Raw genomic sequence first — 24069 nt, forward strand, 5'->3', positions numbered from 1 at the left:
TTCGGCTCTGTCAGCCTCTGCCCTGTCTCAGGGCCAAACTTAGGTAGGGTAGGGAGCAACTGTGGATTGCCTGGTCCGGGCTAATGGACATCTCTTGGGGCCTATGGATAAGGAGCATCCCCGGTTGCAAGCGTAGGGTTCTAACTAAGTTTGTAGGGTTCAGCGGGGGAGCTTGGCAGTGACACAGAGAGGTTGAGGGAGGGCTTCAGAGGTCGAGGGCTGGAGACAAACAGTGAAAATAAAAGGGGTACAGGTTTTGATATAAGGTAGAGTACAGGACTATTCAAACCCTAAACAGCAGCCCTAACAGTGCTCCCGTTTCCCTGAGGCAGCTGCAGGCAGGAACCCTAAAGCAGCAGAGTGCCAGTACCCCTGGTACTGCAGACAGTACCCCTGGTGCTAGGGTCAGCCAGGAGATAGTGGGGGGACGATCCGTAGGGTTGGGGAAACAGGGGGTTTCCCGCCCCGCCCCACCCTGGGCTCTCGGTCCCTCCGCAGCCGGGGATTGCTCCCACCCCTCCTCGAGGCGGCGGTTGGCAGGGCTTCGTGCCTAGCCTCCGCAAAGAGTTCGGCTCTGTCAGCCTCTGCCCTGTCTCAGGGCCAAACTTAGGTAGGGTAGGGAGCAACTGTGGATTGCCTGGTCCGGGCTAATGGACATCTCTTGGGGCCTATGGATAAGGAGCATCCCCGGTTGCAAGCGTAGGGTTCTAACTAAGTTTGTAGGGTTCAGCGGGGGAGCTTGGCAGTGACACAGAGGGGTTGAGGGAGGGCTTCAGAGGTCGAGGGCTGGAGACAAACAGTGAAAATAAAAGGGGTACAGGTTTCGATATAAGGTAGAGTACAGGACTATTCAAACCCTAAACAGCAGCCCTAACAACACTCCCGTTTCCTTGAGGCAGCTGCAGGCAGGAACCCTAAAGCAGCAGAGTGCCAGAACCCCCGAGAGCTGCAGGCAGTACCCCTGGTGCTAGGGTCAGCCAGGAAGAGATAGTGGGTGCTAGGGCCTACTGCTGTCATATAAGCTGGGGTTTCCATCCTTGGGGTACCCTGGGTTCCCTGTCCCTCTCTGACTGGAGAGTCTTCCTCCCCTTCTTGAGGTGGTGGTAATTTGGCTGTCAGCCAATACTGCTGTGAAGCAAGCCTCTGCCTCCCTGTGGGGTGACGTCTGCTGCCCATGAACCTGGGCATTCTCTAGAGAAGGTAAGTGCTGGGTTTTCACAGATGTGCCGCTAAGATCCTGCATTGATATTTGGTCTTCTAGATTGTAGCTGACGAGGAGACGACATCCTGGCGATGGCAGGAACTTCCCGGATAGCGCAGTGGCCTTCCTGGGCGTCCCATGTGGATCCTCCCCGCCGGGCATCCGAGAGCTGAGTCAAAGGCTACAAATTGCAGAGGGGCTGAAAGTGGGGTGCCGGGTCGGGACTTGTGACCTGGGATTATGGAGTCAGCTTTGGGGATGGGGAGGTCCAGGCTGTGGCCCCTTAGGCCACACGGTGGGAGAGCCTCACTTTTGTTCACAGTGCTGAGGTGCGCAGGACAGAGCAGTCCTGGGGCGTGTCGTGTCACTTGTCCATCGTGCCTTCTGTGTCTTTTGTGCCTCTCGTGTTGTACGTGCCTCGCCTTATCTCTTCTGGGGGCTTACCAGAAACCCCGGTGTCACTCGTAGCATCTCTGTTCTCTGGGTTCCTCGGCCCGACACCATCGAAGCTTTGCCTCTGGAGCTCTCAGAGGCCTTGGAATCGCGTCTCTCTTTTAAAAGCATCTGATTGGATGTCTTTTAGAGGTCTTGTTCCGAGCTGTGTCAACAGCCGTGCGCCGCGAGGATCCATTGCTGCGGCTTAGGACTTGAAGAAACGCAGAGATAGGTAGGGGACTGTGGCCCTCAGATTCTTGGGCATCCGTCTTGGCAGTTGCTGGAGTTTGTCATTCCGTCAGCATCTTCTTCCTCCCGGGTTCTGCGAGCTTCATCAGCTCGCCTTCATTCTCACCCGGCTCATCTCGTTCCGCGTTCTCTCGGTCCTTGCGGCCGTTCTTGTGGCCCAGAGTTTTGTCTCCCCATTGTGTCCTCTCGTCTGTTGTCTTGTGTGTCACGGGTGTCTGGGTGTAGTTGTCCCGGAGCTGCTCTGCCCTGCTGCCCAGCCTGGGTGTAGGTGTAAAAGGCCGAGTCCTAGGCCCCTGTAATTTGAAATTTGTGATGTGGGGTGTAGTTGGAGTCTAGAGGGTGTTCCTAGATTGACACAGGATGTCTGGAACTGTGAAGTAGCCTGCAGCACTTTGACTTTTGTCTTAGCTTTCTTTTAGATGCGGACGGATGAAATCGGTGGCAGAGCGCCCCATCCAGGGTAAGGGGGTTCCCCCGAGAAGGTAAGTCAATGTTTGTCTTTGCAGGGCAACTGGAACCGGTCCCTGTATAACAGGTCTCCTCTTTGTCTTTATTCTTAGGAAATGAAGCCGGCTAGCAGCAGTCAAGACGAAGTGGGCAAGGTGAGCATTGACCAGTGGAGGGAAGCAGTTGTTCTTGCTGGGCTCTCAGTTTCTGCTGCCAATGCCAAGCGTCCCTTCTTGTTTGCGTGCTTTAGGCGGTCCAGTCACATTTCGCTGAGATCCCCTCGCCAACTGGCCAGCATGCCTGCTTCGCCTCTCCTGTGAGCCCTACGGATGCGTTACGGGACCGTCTGATGAAGCCTTGGCCTTTTCCACGTAAAGGGGCCGTGTGGGTGGCCTTCAGGAACGGGCCGAGGGGTTGCCGTGAGTTGGGGATGTTGGGAGGAGGAGCGAGGGTCCCTTGGAGTTCCAGCAATGCCGCATCACTTTGTCTTCTCTTAACTCAGGCGCGCCCTGTGACGATGGCGTCCAGCTCCCGGTGTGGCCGAAGCGTGCGGCCTCAGGACGCAGCTGTTCGCAGGAGACCGTGAGTAGCGGAATTGTCGGGTTTTGGCTGATGCCCTGCAAAGATCAGCTGCTGATTTTGTGTTTTATTTATTGTAGCTGACCTAGAGACGGCAGCCTGGCGATGGCAGGAACTTCCCAGATGGCGAGGCGGCCTTCCTTGGCGCTCCATGTGGATTCTCCCCGCTGGGCATCCGAGAGCTGAGTCGGAGGCTATGACCCGCAGAGGGGCTGAAAGCGGGGTGCTGGGTCGGGACTCTGGACGTGGGATTATGGAGTCAGCTTTGGGGACGGGGAGGTCCAGGCTGTGGCCCCTTAGGCCACGTGAAGGGAGAGCCTCACATGTGTTCACAGTGCTGAGGTGTGCAGGACAGAGCAGTCCCGGGGCGTGTCCCATCACTTGTCCATCGTGCCTTCTGTGTCTTTTGTGCCTCTCGTGTTGTACGTGCCTCGCCTTATCTCTTCTGGGGGCTTACCAGAAACCCCGGCATCACTCCTCGCATCTCTGATCTCTGGGCTCCTCAGCCCGACACCATCGAAGCTTTGCCTCGGGAGCCCTCAGAGGCCTTGGAATCGCGTCTCTCTTTTAAAAGCATCCGATCGGATGTCTTTTAGAGGTCTTGTTCTGAGCTGTGTCAACAGCCGTGCGCCGCGAGGATCCATTGCTGCGGCTTAGGTCTTGAAGAAGCGCAGAGATAGGTAGGGGGCTGTGGCCCTCAGATTCTCGGGCATCCGTCTTGGCAGTTGCTGGAGTTTGTCATTCCATCAGCATCTTCTTCCTCCCAGGTTCTGCGAGCTTCATCAGCTCGCCTTCATTCTCACCCGGCTCATCTCATTCCGCGTTCTCTCGGTCCTTGCGGCCATTCTTGTGGCCCAGAGTTTTGTCTCCCCATTGTGTCCCCTCGTCTGTTGTCTTGTGTGTCATGGGTGTCTGGGTGTAGTTGTCCCGGAGCTGCTCTGCCCTGCTGCCCAGCCTGGGTGTAGGTGTAAAAGGCCAAGTTCCAGGCCCCTGTAATTTGAAATTTGTCATGTAGGGTATAGTTGGAGTCTAGAGGGTGTTCCTAGATTGACACAGGATGTCTGGAACTGTGAAGTTATCCTGCAGCACTTTGACTTTTGTCTCAGCTTTCTTTTAGATGCGGACGGATGAAATCGGTGGCAGAGCGCCCCATCCAGGGTAAGGGGGTTCCCCCGAGAAGGTAAGTCAATGTTTGTCTTGGCAGGGCAACTGGAACCGGTCACTGTGTGACAGGTCTCCTCTTTGTCTTTATTTTTAGGAAGTAGAGCCAGCTAGAAGCAGTCAAGGCGAAGTGGGCAAGGTGAGCGTTGACTGGTGGAGGGAAGCTGTTGTTATCGCTGGGCTCTCAGTTTCTGCTGCCAATGCCAAGCGTCCCTTCTTGTTTGCGTGCTTTAGGCGGTCCAGTCACATTTCGCCGAGATCCCCTCGCCAACCGGCCGGCACAGCTGTTTCACCGCTCCCGTGAGCCCTGCGGAAGCGTTATGGAACCGTGTGATGGAGCCTTTTCCACGTAAAGGGGTCGTGTTTGTGGCCTTCAGGAACGGGCCGAGGGGTTGCCGTGAGTTGAGGATGTCGGGAGGAGGAGCGAGGGTCCCTTTGAGTTTCAGCAATGCCGCATCACTTTGTCTTTTCTTAATTCAGGCGCACCCTGCGACGACGGCGTCCGGCTCCCGGCGCGGCCGAAGCGTGCGGCCTCAGGACGTGGCCGTTCGCAGGAGACCGTGAGTAGCGGAATTTTCGGGTTTTGGCTGATGCCCTGCAAAGATCAGCTGCTGATTTTGTGTTTTATTTATTGTAGCTGACCTAGAGACGGCAGCCTGGCGATGGCAGGAACTTCCCAGATGGCGAGGCGGCCTTCCTTGGCGCTCCATGTTGATCCACCCTGCCGGGCATCTGAGAGCTAAGTCGAAGGCTACGAATTGCAGAGGGGATGAAAGCGTGACCTGGGATTATGGAGTCAGCTTTGTTGATGGGGAGGTCCAGGCTGTGGCCCCTTAGGCCACACGGTGGGAGAGCCTCACTTTTGTTCACAGTGCTGTGGTGCGCAGGACAGAGCAGTCCCGGGGCGTGTCGTATCACTTGCCCATCGTGCCTTCTGTGTCTTTTGTGCTTCTCGTGTTGTACGTGCCTTGCCTTATCTCTTCTGGGGGCTTACCAGAAACCCCGGTGTCACTCGTAGCATCTCTGATCGCTGGGCTCCTCAGCCCGACACCATCGAAGCTTTGCCTCTGGAGCTCTCAGAGGTCTTGGAATCAGGTTTCTCTTGAAAAGCATCCGATCGGATGTCTTTTAGAGGTCTTGTTCCGAGCTGTGTCGACAGCCGTGCGCCGCGTGGATCCATTGTTGCGGCTTAGGTCTTGAAGAAGCGCAGAGATAGGTAGGGGACTGTGGCCCTCAGATTCTTGGGCATCCGTCTTTGCAGTTGCCGGAGTTCGTCATTCCATCAGCATCTTCTTCCTCCCGGGTTCTGCGAGCTTCATCAGCTCGCCTTCATTCTCACCCGGCTCATCTCGTTCCGCGTTCTCTCGGTCCTTGCGGCCATTCTTGTGGCCCAGAGTTTTGTCTCCCCATTGTGTCCCCTCGTCTGTTGTCTTGTGTGTCACGGGTGTCTGGGTGTAGTTGTCCCGGAGCTGCTCTGCCCTGCTGCCCAGCCTGGGTGTAGGTGTAAAAAGCCATGTCCTAGGCCCCTGTAATTTGAAATTTGTGATGTAGGGTGTAGTTGGAGTCTAGAGGGTGTTCCTAGATTGACACAAGATGTGTGGAGCTGTGAAGTTACCCTGCAGCACTTTGACTTTTGTCTTAGCTTTCTTTCAGATGCAGATGGATGAAATCGGTGGCAGAGCGCCCCATCCAGGGTAAGGGGGTTCCCCCGAGAAGGTAAGTCAATGTTTGTCTTGGCAGGGCAACTGGAACCGGTCACTGTGTGACAGGTCTCCTCTTTGTCTTTATTTTTAGGAAGTAGAGCCAGCTGGCAGCAGTCAAGGCGAAGTGGGCAAGGTGAGCATTGACCGGTGGAGGGAAGCTGTTGTTATCACTGGGCTCTCAGTTTCTGCTGCCAATGCCGAGCCTCCCATCTTGTTTGCGTTCTTTAGGCGGTCGAGTCGCGTTTCGCTGAGACATCCTTGCCAACCGGCCGGCACAGCTGCTTCACCGCACCCGTGAGCCCTGCGGAAGCGTTATGGAACCGTGTGACGGAGCCTTTTCCATGTAAAGGGGCCGTGTGGGTGGCCTTCAGGAATGGGCCGAGGGGTTGCCGTGAGTTAGAGATGTTGGGAGGAGGAGCGAGGGTCCCTTGGAGTTCCAGCAATGCCGCATCACTTTGTCTTCTCTTAACTCAGGCGCGCCCTGTGACGATGGCGTCCAGCTCCCGGTGTGGCCGAAGCGTGCGGTCTCAGGACGCAGCTGTTCGCAGGAGACCGTGAGTAGCGGAATTGTCGGGTTTTGGCTGATGCCCTGCAAAGATCAGCTGCTGATTTTGTGTTTTATTTATTGTAGCTGACCTAGAGACGGCAGCCTGGCGATGGCAGGAACTTCCCAGATGGCGAGGCGGCCTTCCTTGGCGCTCCATGTGGATTCTCCCCGCTGGGCATCCGAGAGCTGAGTCGGAGGCAGCGTATTGCAGAGGGGCTGAAAGCGGGGTGCCGGGTCGGGACTCTGGACGTGGGATTATGGAGTCAGCTTTGGGGACGGGGAGGTCCAGGCTGTGGCCCCTTAGGCCACGTGAAGGGAGAGCCTCACATGTGTTCACAGTGCTGAGGTGTGCAGGACAGAGCAGTCCCGGGGCGTGTCCCATCACTTGTCCATCGTGCCTTCTGTGTCTTTTGTGCCTCTCGTGTTGTACGTGCCTCGCCTTATCTCTTCTGGGGGCTTACCAGAAACCCCGGTGTCACTCCTCGCATCTCTGATCTCTGGGCTCCTCAGCCCGACACCATCGAAGCTTTGCCTCGGGAGCCCTCAGAGGCCTTGGAATCGCGTCTCTCTTTTAAAAGCATCCGATCGGATGTCTTTTAGAGGTCTTGTTCTGAGCTGTGTCAACAGCCGTGTGCCGCGAGGACCCATTGTTGCGGCTTAGGTCTTGAAGAAGTGCAGAGATAGGTAGGGGGCTGTGGCCCTCAGATTCTCGGGCATCCGTCTTGGCAGTTGCTGGAGTTTGTCATTCCATCAGCATCTTCTTCCTCCCGGGTTCTGCGAGCTGCATCAGCTCGCCTTCATTCTCACCCGGCTCATCTCATTCCGCGTTCTCTCGGTCCTTGCGGCCATTCTTGTGGCCCAGAGTTTTGTCTCCCCATTGTGTCCCCTCGTCTGTTGTCTTGTGTGTCACGGGTGTCTGGGTGTAGTTGTCCCGGAGCTGCTCTGTCCTGCTGCCCAGCCTGGGTGTAGGTGTAAAAGGCCAAGTCCCAGGCCCCTGTAATTTGAAATTTGTCATGTCGGGTGTAGTTGGAGTCTAGAGGGTGTTCCTAGATTGACACAGGATGTCTGGAACTGTGAAGTTATCCTGCAGCACTTTGACTTTTGTCTTAGCTTTCTTTTAGATGCGGACGGATGAAATCGGTGGCAGAGCACCCCATCCAGGGTAAGGGGGTTCCCCCGAGAAGGTAAGTCAATGTTTGTCTTGGCAGGGCAACTGGAACCGGTCACTGTGTAACAGGTCTCCTCTTTGTGTTTATTTTTAGGAAGAAGAGCCAGTTGGCAGCAGTCAAGGCGAAGTGGGCAAGGTGAGCGTTGACTGGTGGAGGGAAGCTGTTGTTATCGCTGGGCTCTCAGTTTCTGCTGCCAATGCCAAGCGTCCCTTCTTGTTTGCGTGCTTTAGGCGGTCCAGTCACATTTCGCTGAGATCCCCTCGCCAACCGGCCGGCACAGCTGTTTCACCGCTCTCGTGAGCCCTGCGGAAGCGTTACGGGACCGTGAAACGGAGCCTTTTGCACATAAAGGGGCCGTGTGGGTGGCCTTCAGGAACGGGCCGAGGGGTTGCCGTGAGTTGGGGATGTCAGGAGGAGGAGCGAGGGTCCCTTGGAGTTCCAGCAATGCCGCATCACTTTGTCTTCTCTTAACTCAGGCGCGCCCTGTGACGATGGCGTCCAGCTCCCGGTGTGGCCGAAGCGTGCGGCCTCAGGACGCAGCTGTTCGCAGGAGACCGTGAGTAGCGGAATTGCCGGGTTTTGGCTGATGCCCTGCAGAGATCAGCCGCTGATTTTCTGTTTTATTTATTGTAGCTGACCTAGAGACGGCAGCCTGGCGATGGCAGGAACTTCCCAGATGGCGAGGCGGCCTTCCTTGGCGCTCCATGTGGATCCTCCCCGCTGGGCATCCGAGAGCTGAGTCGGAGGCAGCGTATTGCAGAGGGGCTGAAAGCGGGGTGCCGGGTCGGGACTCTGGACGTGGGATTATGGAGTCAGCTTTGGGGACGGGGAGGTCCAGGCTGTGGCCCCTTAGGCCACGTGAAGGGAGAGCCTCACATGTGTTCACAGTGCTGAGGTGTGCAGGACAGAGCAGTCCCGGGGCGTGTCCCATCACTTGTCCATCGTGCCTTCTGTGTCTTTTGTGCCTCTCGTGTTGTACGTGCCTCGCCTTATCTCTTCTGGGGGCTTACCAGAAACCCCGGCATCACTCCTCGCATCTCTGATCTCTGGGCTCCTCAGCCCGACGCCATCGAAGCTTTGCCTCTGGAGCTCTCAGAGGTCTTGGAATCAGGTTTCTCTTGAAAAGCATCCGATCGGATGTCTTTTAGAGGTCTTGTTCCGAGCTGTGTCGACAGCCGTGCGCCGCGTGGATCCATTGTTGCGGCTTAGGTCTTGAAGAAGCGCAGAGATAGGTAGGGGACTGTGGCCCTCAGATTCTTGGGCATCCGTCTTGGCAGTTGCCGGAGTTCGTCATTCCATCAGCATCTTCTTCCTCCCGGGTTCTGCGACCTTCATCAGCTCGCCTTCATTCTCACCCGGCTCATCTCGTTCCGCGTTCTCTCGGTCCTTGCGGCCATTCTTGTGGCCCAGAGTTTTGTCTCCCCATTGTGTCCCCTCGTCTGTTGTCTTGTGTGTCACGGGTGTCTGGGTGTAGTTGTCCCGGAGCTGCTCTGCCCTGCTGCCCAGCCTGGGTGTAGGTGTAAAAAGCCAAGTCCTAGGCCCCTGTAATTTGAAATTTGTGATGTAGGGTGTAGTTGGAGTCTAGAGGGTGTTCCTAGATTGACACAAGATGTGTGGAGCTGTGAAGTTACCCTGCAGCACTTTGACTTTTGTCTTAGCTTTCTTTCAGATGCAGATGGATGAAATCGGTGGCAGAGCGCCCCATCCAGGGTAAGGGGGTTCCCCCGAGAAGGTAAGTCAATGTTTGTCTTGGCAGGGCAACTGGAACCGGTCACTGTGCGACAGGTCTCCTCTTTGTCTTTATTTTTAGGAAGTAGAGCCAGCTGGCAGCAGTCAAGGCGAAGTGGGCAAGGTGAGCATTGACCGGTGGAGGGAAGCTGTTGTTATCACTGGGCTCTCAGTTTCTGGTGCAACCCTAAGCCTCCCATCTTGTTTGCGTTCTTTAGGCGGTCGAGTCGCGTTTCGCTGAGACATCCTCGCCAACCGGCCGGCACAGCTGCTTCACCGCACCCGTGAGCCCTGCGGAAGCGTTATGGAACCGTGTGATGGAGCCTTTTCCATGTAAAGGGGCCGTGTGTGTGGCCTTCAGGAATGGGCCGAGGGGTTGCCGTGAGTTAGAGATGTTGGGAGGAGGAGCGAGGGTCCCTTGGAGTTCCAGCAATGCCGCATCACTTTGTCTTCTCTTAACTCAGGCGCGCCCTGTGACGATGGCGTCCAGCTCCCGGTGTGGCCGAAGCGTGCGGCCTCAGGACGCAGCTGTTCGCAGGAGACCGTGAGTAGCGGAATTGTCGGGTTTTGGCTGATGCCCTGCAAAGATCAGCCTCTGATTTTGTGTTTTATTTATTGTAGCTGACCTAGAGACGGCAGCCTGGCGATGGCAGGAACTTCCCAGATGGCGAGGCGGCCTTCCTTGGCGCTCCATGTGGATTCTCCCCGCTGGGCATCCGAGAGCTGAGTCGGAGGCAGCGTATTGCAGAGGGGCTGAAAGCGGGGTGCCGGGTCGGGACTCTGGACGTGGGATTATGGAGTCAGCTTTGGGGACGGGGAGGTCCAGGCTGTGGCCCCTTAGGCCACGTGAAGGGAGAGCCTCACATGTGTTCACAGTGCTGAGGTGTGCAGGACAGAGCAGTCCCGGGGCGTGTCCCATCACTTGTCCATCGTGCCTTCTGTGTCTTTTGTGCCTCTCGTGTTGTACGTGCCTCGCCTTATCTCTTCTGGGGGCTTACCAGAAACCCCGGTGTCACTCCTCGCATCTCTGATCTCTGGGCTCCTCAGCCCGACACCATCGAAGCTTTGCCTCGGGAGCCCTCAGAGGCCTTGGAATCGCGTCTCTCTTTTAAAAGCATCCGATCGGATGTCTTTTAGAGGTCTTGTTCTGAGCTGTGTCAACAGCCGTGTGCCGCGAGGACCCATTGTTGCGGCTTAGGTCTTGAAGAAGTGCAGAGATAGGTAGGGGGCTGTGGCCCTCAGATTCTCGGGCATCCGTCTTGGCAGTTGCTGGAGTTTGTCATTCCGTCAGCATCTTCTTCCTCCCGGGTTCTGCGAGCTTCATCAGCTCGCCTTCATTCTCACCCGGCTCATCTCATTCCGCGTTCTCTCGGTCCTTGCGGCCATTCTTGTGGCCCAGAGTTTTGTCTCCCCATTGTGTCCCCTCGTCTGTTGTCTTGTGTGTCACGGGTGTCTGGGTGTAGTTGTCCCGGAGCTGCTCTGTCCTGCTGCCCAGCCTGGGTGTAGGTGTAAAAGGCCAAGTCCCAGGCCCCTGTAATTTGAAATTTGTCATGTCGGGTGTAGTTGGAGTCTAGAGGGTGTTCCTAGATTGACACAGGATGTCTGGAACTGTGAAGTTATCCTGCAGCACTTTGACTTTTGTCTTAGCTTTCTTTTAGATGCGGACGGATGAAATCGGTGGCAGAGCACCCCATCCAGGGTAAGGGGGTTCCCCCGAGAAGGTAAGTCAATGTTTGTCTTGGCAGGGCAACTGGAACCGGTCACTGTGTGACAGGTCTCCTCTTTGTGTTTATTTTTAGGAAGTAGAGCCAGCTAGAAGCAGTCAAGGCGAAGTGGGCAAGGTGAGCATTGACCGGTGGAGGGAAGCTGTTGTTATCGCTGGGCTCTCAGTTTTTGCTGCAAATGCCAAGCGTCCCTTCTTGTTTGCGTGCTTTAGGCGGTCCAGTCAGGTTTTGCCGACACGTCCTCACCAACCAACCGGCACGCCTGCTTCGCCTCTCCCGTGAGCCCTGCGGAAGCGTTATGGGACCATGGGACGAAGCCTTTTCTACGTAAAGGGGCCGTGTCGGTGGCCTTCAGGAACGGGCCGAGGGGTTGCCGTGAGTTGGGGACGTCGGGAGGAGGAGCGAGGGTCCCTTTGAGTTTCAGCAATGCCGCATCACTTTGTCTTCTCTTAACTCAGGCGTGCCCTGCGACGACGGCGTCCGGCTCCCGGCGCGGCCGAAGTGTGCGGCCTCAGGACGTGACCGTTCGCAGGAGACCGTTAGTAGTGGAATTGTCGGGTTTTGGCTGATGCCCTGCAGAGATCAGCCGCTGATTTTCTGTTTTATTTATTGTAGCTGACCTAGAGACGGCTGCCTGGCGATGGCAGGAACTTCCCAGATGGCGAGACGGCCTTCCTTGGCGCTCCATGTGGATCCTCCTCATCGGGCATCCAGGAGCTGAGTCGGAGGCTATGACCCGCAGAGGGGCTGAAAGCGGGGTGCTGGGTCGGGACTCTGGACCTGGGATTATGGAGTCAGCTTTGGGGACAGGGAGGTCCAGACTGTGGCCCCTTAGGCCACACGGTGCGAGAGCCTCACTTTTGTTCACAGTGCTGTGGTGCGCAGGACAGAGCAGTCCCGGGGCGTGTCCCATCACTTGTCCATTGTGCCTTCTGTGTCTTTTGTGCTTCTTGTGTTGTACATGCCTTGCCTTATCTCTTCTGGGGATTACCAGAAACCCCGGCGTCACTCCTCGCATCTCTGATCGCTGGGCTCCTCGGCCCAGCGCTGACGCCGTCAAAGCTTTGCCTCAGCAGCTCTCTGAGGCCTTGGAATCGCGTCTCTCTTTTAAAAGCATCCGATCGGATGTCTTTTAGAGGTCTTGTTCCGAGCTGTGTCGACAGCCGTGCGCCGCGAGGATCCATTGTTGCGGCTTAGGTCTTGAAGAAACGCAAGGATTGGTAGGGGACTGTAGCCCAAAATTCTCGGGCATCCGTCTTGGCAGTTGCTGGAGTTTGTCATTCCATCAGCATCTTCTTCCTCCCGGGTTCTGCGACCTTCATCAGCTCGCCTTCATTCTCACCCGGCTCATCTCGTTCCGTGTTCTCTCGGTCCTTGCGGCCGTTCTTGTGGCCCAGAGTTTTGTCTCCCCGTTGTGTCCTCTCGTCTGTTGTCTTGTGTGTCACGGGTGTCTGGGTGTAGCTGTCCCAGAGCTGCTCTGTCCTGCTGCCCAGCCTGGGTGTAGGTGTAAAAGGCCAAGTCCCAGGCCCCTGTAATTTGAAATTTGTGATGTAAGGTGTAGTTGGAGTCTAGCGGGTGTTCCTAGATCCTCACAAGATGTCTGGAGCTGTGAAGTTATCCTGCAGCACTTTGACTTTTGTCTCAGCTTTGTAAGCATTGCATTATTTGCTGCCCAATGTGGGGTTCAAAAGAGTAAGAAAAACCTATACTGATTACGTTATATTGGTACTGTCTCTGTGTTGGGATATAGGACTTTGTAATGGTGTTCCTTAATTCACGTCTCTCAGGGTTGAGCCCATCATGTAGTTCTAGTCTCTGAGCTTTTTTTCAAGTTTTAATGCCTTTCTTGTCCCTAAGTTTATTTTTTTTATCCAAAAATAACTCAAATATTGTCCCTAATACATAACTTTTACGAAGTAAAAGGGCACAGATTAAAATAGCTGTTATGCTAAGCTCAGTAATAATGATTGATAAAAACTTTATAAAAGTACTGAAGTTTGTACCAAGTAGCTTTAGTTTTTAGTTTTTGTCCTCCCCTACATCCCAATCCCAGTAACATGTTTTAGAAGTGTATTAGTAATTATACCCAGTTTATTAGAAGAGCAGCAACAAACCCCACTACACTGTTTTTACTAATAATTCATACCACATCATAAAAGTAAAACAAAAGACAGAAAAATATATTAAACTTAACACAACCCAATCTACTTAAAAAAACTTAACAACTTACTAAACTCAAAACCATTCAATGAGCCCTAAACATTACTAAAAAAAACCTAACCCAATTGCTACCTTCTAATTCATAAATAATAATCAATGCTCTATAAAAATAATGGAAGATCCCATTAACAATAAAAAAGATTAAACTACTAAAAAAATAAGAAATAACTACAAAAACAAACTCCCTGTAAAAATCCATCATATAAATATTCATATCCCCAAAAATACAACTAATAAAAACCGCCAAAGCAATAAACAGGTACATGCAACTACAAAAATAAAAAGGTGTCTTAGTTTAGGGCAAATTAGGGAGGAAAACTCTGGATGGGGATTTCCCCAGGGAAATGCCCCTCCCCACCAACCGGTCCGGGAAAGGGAAAAAATTTCTTTGGAGAGAAGTGGAAAAAGCTGTTTATTTAACAGAAAATTGAATAATATTAAATAATAAAACCTCTTGCTGTTCGATGGGATGGCAAATCTAGGAAGAAAAGTCCTTGTCATGTGGTGTGTAGCTCGGCTTGCTCAGTTTCTTATCAGTCCCTCCAGCGCTGGAAAAGTGCCGAGGCCCAGGCCCTGGTGGGCCACAGGCGTGGGCTCCCGGGGTTTAGCTGGGTGTTCAGTCCAGAGCAGGCTTGCACAGATCCAAGAAAAAGGAAAAAAAACCAAAGGTCCGGGGAATTCTTCTGCCTCAGCTAACTAAAACTAACTAAAAGCCAGGGAGAAGCTCTGTCCCGCCGTCTGTCTGTGCTGCAGACAACACAGTCCAGGAGCGAGATGTGTGGGAGTTATATTTTCTTTAACACAAACTGCGGCTTCTTTTTCCCCCTCTTTTGCTCTCAGAGCCAGTCTTAAAGGTACAGAGCTTAATATATAACATAAACCAGACGATTGGGGATACCAGTATCATAAAGTCACCCCAGGACAAAAGATCAAAAACAAACTGCAATTAACCATACAAAACAAAATTGTTCCTAACTCAATAATCTCATAATACCTTGAATCATCAAAATAAAAATACCATCTCCAAATAACCACAAAACCAAAAAATAAATTTAGCCATAAGCAATATTTCTCACATTATCCATAAGTTTAAAACATATACTTCAATCAAACCCCCTGTAACAATAATCCAAATAGAAATATAAAAAACCTAACAAATTAACTACATTACTGTACCCCAAACACACCAAAATAAACACTACATACTCACAATAATAAAAAACATCACTAAATAAATAAAAACCTACCCTATACCTCACAGTGCTACTCAAAACATCATCCTAAACCTTAAAAAACAAGTCCGTTAACAACATAATACCCCTAAAAAATTAAAGCAAACCATGAAACTCATTTCAAAAACAACCTTATCAACACCTAAACTAAAAAACATTATATTCAGTGAATATATCGTCTCCCCTACTGTGCACCAAGTACAAATAAAAAAATACAATAAACTATTAAAAACCATCTTAAAAATATTAAATAAAAAATCTTTCAAATATTAAAAAACATCTAGCAAAAGCCACCTAATTGATTAACACCCCGAATTCCACCAAACTATCCCTACCCAATCTAAACCCTGACATACTTTAACAAAACCAAAATCCCAATAACAAATATAAAAATGTATTTTAAAAAAGCAATTAAAATCAATTCCACTTTAAATTGAAAAAACTCCATAAAATTGTCTTTACTCAAAAACCAAATGACACATAATAAATAATACAAAAAAATAACACAATATATACCTCAAAAAATATATACCTCAAAAAAATCTAATCATTAAATAAAAAATACATATAAACATCACTTTTTACTAAATATCACTACTCTTATCTGTGTATATATAACTAATTTCCAGAAGAAACAGAACACCCCACACAAGTTATTTTCAAAAACAACACTCATTCCCCCACATCCTTCTCCAAACGATATTATCTACAACAAAACAAAAGTCTCCCTTATTTTGAATTAAGTTTTAACAAACTAAACCAAAAAAATTCTCCAAACTATATATATTTTTCCTTTCTCTTAAATCTATTCAAATGTACTCTAAACTAAAAACCTAAACACCAAAAACTCACACATCCAGCCCTCGGGGGTCTGGGCCTCAACACTTTCCAACACCAAAAAAACTAATATATAACTAAACAAACAAAACTACACTTCTCAACAAGAACTCTCTAAATTGACCATCTCTTCAAACAACAACAAATTTTATTATTTATTATTATTCATTTGTTTATACTTATAAATACTTTGCTCATTAAATAAACACTTTTTTTCAATTTTCCTCCAAAAAAATCTTTTCCCAAACCAATTAAACCAAACAAAAAACCACTTAAATTTACTGTCTTAAAAAACCCCATTCAAAACTTTTCTACCATCCACTAACCAACCCACACAACCATCCAAAAAAGCCACACCACACGTGCCTGCCAAAACACGCGTGGCACAGCATCCGAAAACCACACAAATGCACAGCGCCACGTTTGACCAGAAATGCATGAGCACAACCATTTTTAACCACAAATAAATGCACATCACCATATTCAACCCAAAATGCATCTGCAGACCCCCATATCAAACGAGACGTACACATGCACCACCATAGTTAACTAAAAATGAATTCACACCACCATATCTGAACCAGAAGAACACAACCACCACCATTTCAGGGGTCAGGGTTATGAATAAGGTCAGCGGGCCAAAGGTCAGGGGGGTCATGGATCAAAGGTCAGGGGTCAAAGGTCACAGAGGTCAAAGGCCAAAAGCCATGGGATTGAAGGTCACAGGGGCAAAAGGTCACAGGGTCAAAGGTCACGGGGTCAAAGGTCATGAAGGTCAAAGGTCAGAGAGTCAAAGGGCATGGGGTCAAGTGTCAAAGGTCAAAGGGTCACCGGTCACGAGGTCAAAGGTCACGAGGTCGAATGTCACAGGTCAAAGGTTGAAGGTCATGGGGTCAAAGGTCTTGGGGTCAACGCTCACAGAGTCAAAGGTCACAGGGGTTCAAGGTGAAAGGTCAGGGTTCAAATGTAAAAGGTCAGGGTTTCAAAGGTCTAAGGTCAGGGTTCAAAGATCATGAGGTCACATGTCAAAGGTCGGGGTCAGGGGGTAAGGAGGTCATGGGTCTGGGGTCAAAAGGTCAGGGGTCAAAATTCCAGGAAGGTATTTCTGGGACCTGCCCCCCTTTTCTTGTTGCAGCAGAGCTCCTTTTTGGGAGGGGGTCTAGTCCTAGGAGGGCTTCCAATAAAGCAGGGTGCTGCTGTCCAGGGCAGTTGGAGTTGTTCTGTGCCTTCTTTGGGGGTGAGGAGCAAAGGCTGAGGGGGACGGGGTGGGGACTGGGGGGCTCCCGTGTCCCTTGGGGCACGCCGAGGTCCCCGGCAGAGGGAGGCAGGCGCTGCGCTGGAGGAGCAAGGTGAGCGGGGAATGGGGAGGGCTCGTGCCGGGTACCCTTGCCCAGAGGGGACCCCGAGCTGCCAGGAAATTCCCTGGGAGGGCTGGATGCAGAATCCAAAAAGCTGTGGAGCTGTTCTGGTTTTTACGGTAGGCATTGGCAAGGAACAGGAATGGATCTCTCTAAATTCCCTTGGAAAGAAACCCCCTCTCTGTGCACGCCGTCTTTAGGGTTTTGTTATGTCAGGAACGGCTTAGGGTTAAGAAAGTGGGTTTTGTTTTTCCACCTCTTACTTCCCTGTAAAAAGTGAGTGTATAAAACACATCTGTGCATCAATGAGGCATTAAAATGCACCAAGTGAAATTTCTGTGTCTCTAAGTTGCATAGAGATGAGTTCCATAGAGACGAGTGCGTTCTGCACTTGGGGTTGTCTAGGGCTTTATATTTTTGTTATTCTGATGTGTTCGGTGAATGAATTTATAGAGTTTAAAATTGAAAGAAATGCAAATTTCAAAAAGCAGAAAAATAGAAAGAGAAATAGATAAAGATATAAATGTAAAAATAGAAGGCCCTATAAATAGAATATATATAATAGAAATAATGTCCATAAATATACGCATCTAAAAGATAAGTAATCTTATGTATGTTATTGTAATATGCTTTAACCTATATTCCATAGAATTAATACAGGAATATATACAAAATATAGCATAAATAAAAACTATAAATCTCAGTTGAAAATAATTATTTAAATCTAGTTTAAAATAAAGGCTTGCTTTTTTTTATTTGGGTAGAGGCAGGGCTTTCAAATAAAATGTACAATATACAAATATATTTATTAAATATATAAAGGTTATAAATACATACAAATAGGTTTCTATTTAATATATAATATGAATAATATAGATATAGTTGTTAATAGAGATATCTTTTAATATAGGATACCTTGTGTGTTATGCCTAGTTCAATATAGTATATAAACATGAATATAAATTTGATAAAAATAGGCATTAAAATATTTAAATAACCATTTAAGGTGAAGGGGCTTTTTGTTTTTTATTTGGTTAGAGGCAGGGATTTTAAATAAATAATATAGAAATTAAAATATACAAATCTATAATAAAGATATAAATATAGGGAGATATATAAAGGCATAAATAAGAAATAAATACAAGTAATATCAATCTGTCTAGGGAATGAGCAATGGGTTCCTTCTGCCCCTGCCCTCGGTCTTGGGGTAACAGCAGCACAAACTGTGAGCTGTGAGGATGATGAGGGCTCAGCGCAGCCCCAGGTGTGAGCTGTGAGGATGATGAGGGGACAGAGCAGCCCCAGGTGGGAGCAGTGAGGATGATGAGGGGACAGAGCAGTGCCAGGTGTGAGCAGTGAGGATGATGAGGGCTCAGAGCAGCCCCAGGTGTGAGCTGTGAGGATGATGAGGGCTCAGAGCAGCCCCAGGTGTGAGCAGTGAAGTTGATGAGGGGACAGAGCAGCCCCAGGTGTGAGCTGTGAGGATGATGAGGGCTCAGCGCAGCCCCAGGTGTGAGCAGAGAGGTTGATGAGGGGACAGAGCAGCCCCAGGTGTGAGCAGTGAGGATGATGAGGGAACAGAGCAGCCCCAGGTGTGAGCAGTGAGGATGATGAGGGCTCAGAACAGTCCCAGGTGTGAGCAGTGATGAGGATGAGGGCTCAGAGCAACCCCAGGTGTGAGCTGTGAGGATGATGAGGGCTCAGCGCAGCCCCAGGTGTGAGCTGTGAGGATGATGAGGGCTCAGAGCAGCCCCAGGTGTGAGCAGTGAGGTTGATGAGGGGACAGAGCAGCCCCAGGTGTGAGCTGTGAGGATGATGAGGGCTCAGCGCAGCCCCAGGTGTGAGCTGTGAGGATGATGAGGGGACAGAGCAGCCCCAGGTGTGAGCAGTGAGGATGATGAGGGCTCAGAGGGGCCCCAGGTGTGAGCTGTGAGGATGATGAGGGGACAGAGCAGCCCCAGGTGTGAGCAGTGAGGATGATGAGGGCTCAGAGGGGCCCCAGGTGTGAGCAGTGAGGATGATGAGGGGACAGAGCAGCCCCAGGTGTGAGCTGTGAGGATGATGAGGGGACAGAGCAGTTCCAGGTGTGAGCAGTGAGGATGATGAGGGCTCAGAGCAGCCCCAGGTGTGAGCAGTGAGGATGATGAGGGCTCAGAGGGGCCCCAGGTGTGAGCAGTGATGAGGATGAGGACGAGGTGGGTCCTACTGGGCACTGTTTCAGGGGGACGGTTTCCCTCATCTCATTTGGGCATGGAGCAATTGGAGGAGAGAGGTTTATGGCCGGGTCTCCCGGGTGTCTCATGGAATGATGGTGAGGGGATCTCGCAGGGCCTGGGGGAACACCTGGATGCACTCAGATGTGGAGCATTGCTTAAAGGAGGTGCTGAGGGACAAACCTTTGTGTCACGGAGCAACAGCTGAAGAAGTGAGCCAGTGTGGGTTTGCAGAGGGGACTTTTCTCTCTCCCCTTTTGATTTTATTTTGCCATTCACTGCCTTGTTCTCCCAGAAAAAAAAAAAAAAAAAAAAAGGGGGGGGGTGGTTATGAGGACAAAAGAAGTTCAAACTGAGGTAAGAAACTCCTCCTCCATTATTGTCTGTGTTTAAACTGGGGGGAATCCCCTTTCACCTATGTTTTTGAGGGTACCGATAGGAGGAAAACCTGCCTTTTCTAGGGTGTTAGGTATATCAGTTGACAGCGAATCCTTGTGTTGTTTTAACACAAGGATTAAGGAAGGGGAAAAGTATTGTTGCCGTATCATGTGTTTGATTTGTGGGTACCTCCCCTTTTTTCGTTATTCTGAGGTTTAAATTGAGGGGGAAGCCCTGTTGTCTGCACTTTGTCACGGTCTGACCTGAGATGAAAATCCCCCTTTTCCCATCATTTGAGAGATTTTATTCGAGAAAAATCTTTTTCTGCTGCCGTAGGGGATTGAAATGAAGTGTCGAGCGCACATTTATTTGCTATTGTATTGGTTTAAGATTGCAGGAACATACCCTGTTGCCTCAGTTTCCGGGGTTCAATTGACGGGAACACCGGCTTTTCCAGCATTTGGCGGGGTCACGTGTGGCCGTGCCGCTGCATTTGAGGGCGCTTCTGCCCCCGGCACCAAATGTCTTACAGGGGAGCGCTCCTGGCATTCCCTGGGGAATTGCTGAAGTGCAACGGGAATTTGGCGGCTGAGCAGCCCCCAGGGAGAGACAGAGCCGTGCGGAGGCGAGGTGAGCTCTGCCGGGCCGGCAGGCGGGAGCCGCGGCGCGGAGCTGTGTCCGTCCGGCCGCTCCGCCCGCTCCGGGCGCGGGGCTCGGGCACCGCCGGGGTCCCTTCGGGCCGGTCCCGGTGCCGCTGGGCGGGCCGGGCTCTCCCGGGGCCGGGGCCGCCCCCGCCCGCCGGAGGAGCCGCTTTCCTGCCGGGAGCCGCGCTCCGTCCGGGGGCAGGAGCGCGGGGCCGCCCCTGGGTGCCGAGTGCCGCCGCTGCCGGGGCTCCCGTGAAAGCCGCTGAAAGGACGGGAGGGAAAAAATCGAACCCCGACCCCCCAGGCCTTTTTGTCTGTGGGCTTTGTCGGTATTGCTCTTTAGCCGAGCCGCACCTTTTAATAACGATGTGGCGCCTTCTAGAAACTGTGTCCAATACCTTTTGCACCCTCACGTGAGGGCTTCGAGCTCAGGTTTTTCCATTGCCGAGTTAATTGCAGGTCCAAGCTGGCAGCGTCCCGTGCATCTGGTGTGCGTGAATCTGTTTGTGATGTTCATTTCCCCTGGATGCAGAGTTGGGCTTGTTGGGCAGACCGTGTTTCTCAAACCTCGAGGCTTGTTAACCCTTGTACACGATTTTCTGGAGACGCGGGCTGGGGGAGAACTTTGTCTTGCTGCTGTACTAGGGAATGGAATGCAGGGGGTCCCCGCAATATCCCCGTGGAAGCTGGAATGTCCGAGGAAATGGATGCGACAATTCTCGGGGCTGAACCTGGCTCCCAGCGCTCTGCAGCGTAGGACGCGAGGGAGCAGGGCCGAGGGACAGCGGGGTAGGAACGGCGAGGTGCTTCGTGCTCTGGGTTTGGTGTCGCTGATGTTTCCAGAGCCAGAGCAGGTTGATTTGGTTCTGGTGCACTGGAACGGGATCCAAACCTTAGAAAGGTTTGAGACAAACTGGGAGCAAATGTTTTAAAGTGAATGTGTTTCTTAATGGAGGGGAGGTTTCACTCAGTTTTTTAATTGATTTTAAAGGAAATTTTTTTTGAGGAAAAGTGAAAAAAAATGTTTATTTTAATAAGTAGGGCATAGGTAAGAGGAAAAAAAGGATGAATAACGATAGATATTTTTTTCTTTTGTTGTGGAGAAAAGCTCAGGAGATTTAGAAGGGTTTTTCTGCACGTGCGGTTTGGATGTTTTTGGAGTTGGGCTGTGGCGTGGATCTTTTTGAGCCGTGGGGTGTTTTGGTGGTAGCCTGGGTTTTTGGATCGGAGTAAAGTTGAATAGTTTTAGAAGAAGTTGTTATGGTTCTGGCAATTATTTGGTATTCACTAATCAATGAGAAGTTATTTTAAAAAAGTAAAAAATTGATTTTTTGTTGTGTTAAACAATAGAGTTGAGAGAGAATTTGTGTGAGGCTGTATTAGTACTGTATATAGATTGTATGTTCAAAGAATTTTTTCTTTTTTAGTTTTAAAGTTATAGAGTTTATGTTTGGGTATAAAGCAGATGATGGGGATAGAATATAATGTAATTTTAGAACATTTTTTTTAAAATTGTGTATCTTTGGCTTAATGGTCAAATTAATGTTTTTTAATTTTAGATATGCTTTTATACAGATACAGGTAAATATAACTAGTGGTAGTAATATTTAGTAAGTAGAGGCATTTATATGTGGTTTTTATTCAATATTAGACTTTATTGGTGGTACACAGTGTGTTGTTTGATTTTTTTGTGTTGTATACTAAGTGAAATTTGGTTTTTGAATAAAGAAGATTTTATGAATGGGTTTGTTTGTATTTTAGGTAGAATGAATTAAAATAGATTTTGATATCGATTAGTGGGTTTTGTTTATTCTATGTAGGGGTTCAGATTGGGTAGGGTTTGTTTGGTTAGCTGAGTTTTGGGTGTTAATTAGGTGGCTTTTGTTAGATGCAGTTTTCAATTTTTGAAAGTTTTTTATTGAGTGGTTTTAAGGTGATTTTTAGTAGTTGATGATAGAATTTCATTTTGTTTGTAGTTGGTGTATAATAATGTATATGTTCTATTTATTTAATGTGCTCTTTGGTTTATGTGTTGATGAAAAGTTTGGATTTCTTTCGGTTGTGGTGTTTCTTAGTTTCATTTCTGGAGACACAGGCATTTATATGGTGGATTTTTATAGGTATATTTTTGGGGGTGATGTTTTTTAATTTTTTAGTAGTTTAGATTGGTTTTTTATGTTTTCAATTAGCTATTAAATTTTTTTATAGAGTATTGGTGAGTATTTATGTATTACTATAAATGTAGAGCTTTGGGGTTTTTTTGCTGATGTTTAGGGTTAGTTGAATGGTTTTGAGTTCAGTGTGTTGGTCTGATTATTTTTGAATAGTTGGTGTGATTTGTTGTGTGGAGTTCAGTAGGGTTGCTTTTTATTTACGTTTAACTTTGCTGATGTGATAAGAACTGTTAGTGAAAGAGCATAGCATCTTTTTTTGCTGGTAGTTGGTTGTACAGTGTTGGTTTTGTTTGTGTTACCTGTTTTGGGTTGTTTTCTTTTTTTTGTTAATGAGATTAAAGTTTGTATTTTGGGGTTAATTTGTGATTATTTTAAAGATTTTAGGGCAATTTGGGTTTTTGATTCGGGGGTGCGGTGATGAGAGTACTTTATTTGTTTTATGTGGTATCGGTGGTGTGCATAGAGGGAATATTTGTTTTGAAAATTTATTTTAGTATTGTTAGTTGAAGTGTTAGGATGAGTTGTGTTTCAGTGTTGAAACTTTTTGAGGCGGTTTGGATTTTTTTCTAGGTTAAGATTTTTTTTCCCTTGGCTGGTGGAGGTATTGTGATTTTATTGATGATATTGGTGGGAATTTGATGCTGTTTGTTTTTTGGTTATTTTATTTTTAGGAATTGGATTTTTGCAGTTGGACTGAAAGAATTCACTTTATTTCAAAACCTACTACTTTAATGATGTAAAGGTTCCCATATTAACTCCTCAGTCTTTTAGATTCTTTTTCTCATTTTCCAGAATTTATGGATAATTTAGCAATCAAGCAGGGATGGCACCCCATTCTTGAAAAGATGGCTATGGAAAAACCTGTGTCTAACAACACGTACTTGACGGAGAGCAACAATTTTGCCATTATTACAGGGCCAAATACGAGTGGCAAATCAACGTTGGCATGGATGTGCCGGAGGAGAGGAGTTTCTGGTGGGCTCCCAGTGACATCTCATGGAGTGACGGTGAGAGCATCTCATAGGGTCTGGGGGAGCACCTGGATGCACTTGGACCCGGAGCACCGCTTAAAGGAGGTGGTGAGGGACAAAGCTTTTTGCCAGGAAGCAGCACCTGAACAGCTGAGCCAGTGTGGATTTGCAGGGGTGATCTTTCTCCATTTCCCTTTTGATTTCATCTTGGCAGTCCCTCCCCGGTGCCCTTAATCTGTCACAAGAATTCCAAGAAAAAAAAAGGCTGTGCAAACAGTGAAAAGAAGGGGTATAGGTAAGGTGGAGTTTAGGTATACCCCACCGCGAACCCGAAACTGCAGCCCTGACAGTGCTACCATTTCCCTGAGACAGCTGCAGGCTGGAACCCTAAAGCAGGAGAGTTCCAGAACCCCCGAGAGGTGCAGGCAGTTCCCTGGTGCTAGGGCCAGCCAGGAGATAGTGGGGGGACGATCCGTAGGGTTGGGGAAACGGGGTTTCCCGCCCCGCCCCACCCTGGGCTCTCGGTCCCTCCGCAGCCGGGGATTGCTCCCACCCCTCCTCGAGGCGGCGGTTGGCAGGGCTTCGTGCCTAGCCTCCGCAAAGAGTTCGGCTCTGTCAGCCTCTGCCCTGTCTCAGGGCCAAACTTAGGTAGGGTAGGGAGCAACTGTGGATTGCCTGGTCCGGGCTAATGGACATCTCTTGGGGCATATGGATAAGGAGCATCCCCGGTTGCAAGCGTAGGGTTGTAAGTTGGTAGGGTTCAGCGTGGGAGCTTGGCAGTGACACAGAGAGGCTGAGGGAGGGCTTCAGAGGTCAAAAGCTCGAGGGCTGGAGACAAACAGTGAAAATAAAAGGGGTACAGGTTGGGATATAAGGTAGCGTACAGGCCTATTTGAACCCTAAACAGTAGCCCTAAAAATGCCCCCCATTTTCCTGAGAAAGCTGCAGGCAGGAACCCTAAAGCAGCAGAGTGCCAGAACCCCCGAGAGCTGCAGGCAGTACCCCTGGTGCTAGGGCCAGCCAGGAAGTGATAGTGAGTGCTAGGGCCTACTGCTGTCATATAAGCTGGGGTTTCCATCCTTGGGGTACCCTGGGCTCC

At 49.9% G+C, this 24069-nt stretch overlaps 1 long non-coding RNA gene across 1 annotated transcript; it reads left to right on the forward strand.

The window, feature by feature from the left end:
• The first annotated feature begins 11181 nt into the window (after nt 1–11181).
• On the forward strand, nt 11182–12480 carry LOC131587114 (uncharacterized). Its single transcript, XR_009279305.1, has 3 exons — nt 11182–11318; nt 11402–11481; nt 11559–12480. It is a non-coding gene; the product is annotated as an uncharacterized LOC131587114 (long non-coding RNA).
• The last annotated feature ends 11589 nt before the right edge of the window (nt 12481–24069 follow it).

Source organism: Poecile atricapillus, chromosome 21 (genome assembly GCF_030490865.1).
Source record: "Poecile atricapillus isolate bPoeAtr1 chromosome 21, bPoeAtr1.hap1, whole genome shotgun sequence".
In the NCBI taxonomy this organism is placed as follows: Eukaryota; Metazoa; Chordata; class Aves; order Passeriformes; family Paridae; genus Poecile; species Poecile atricapillus.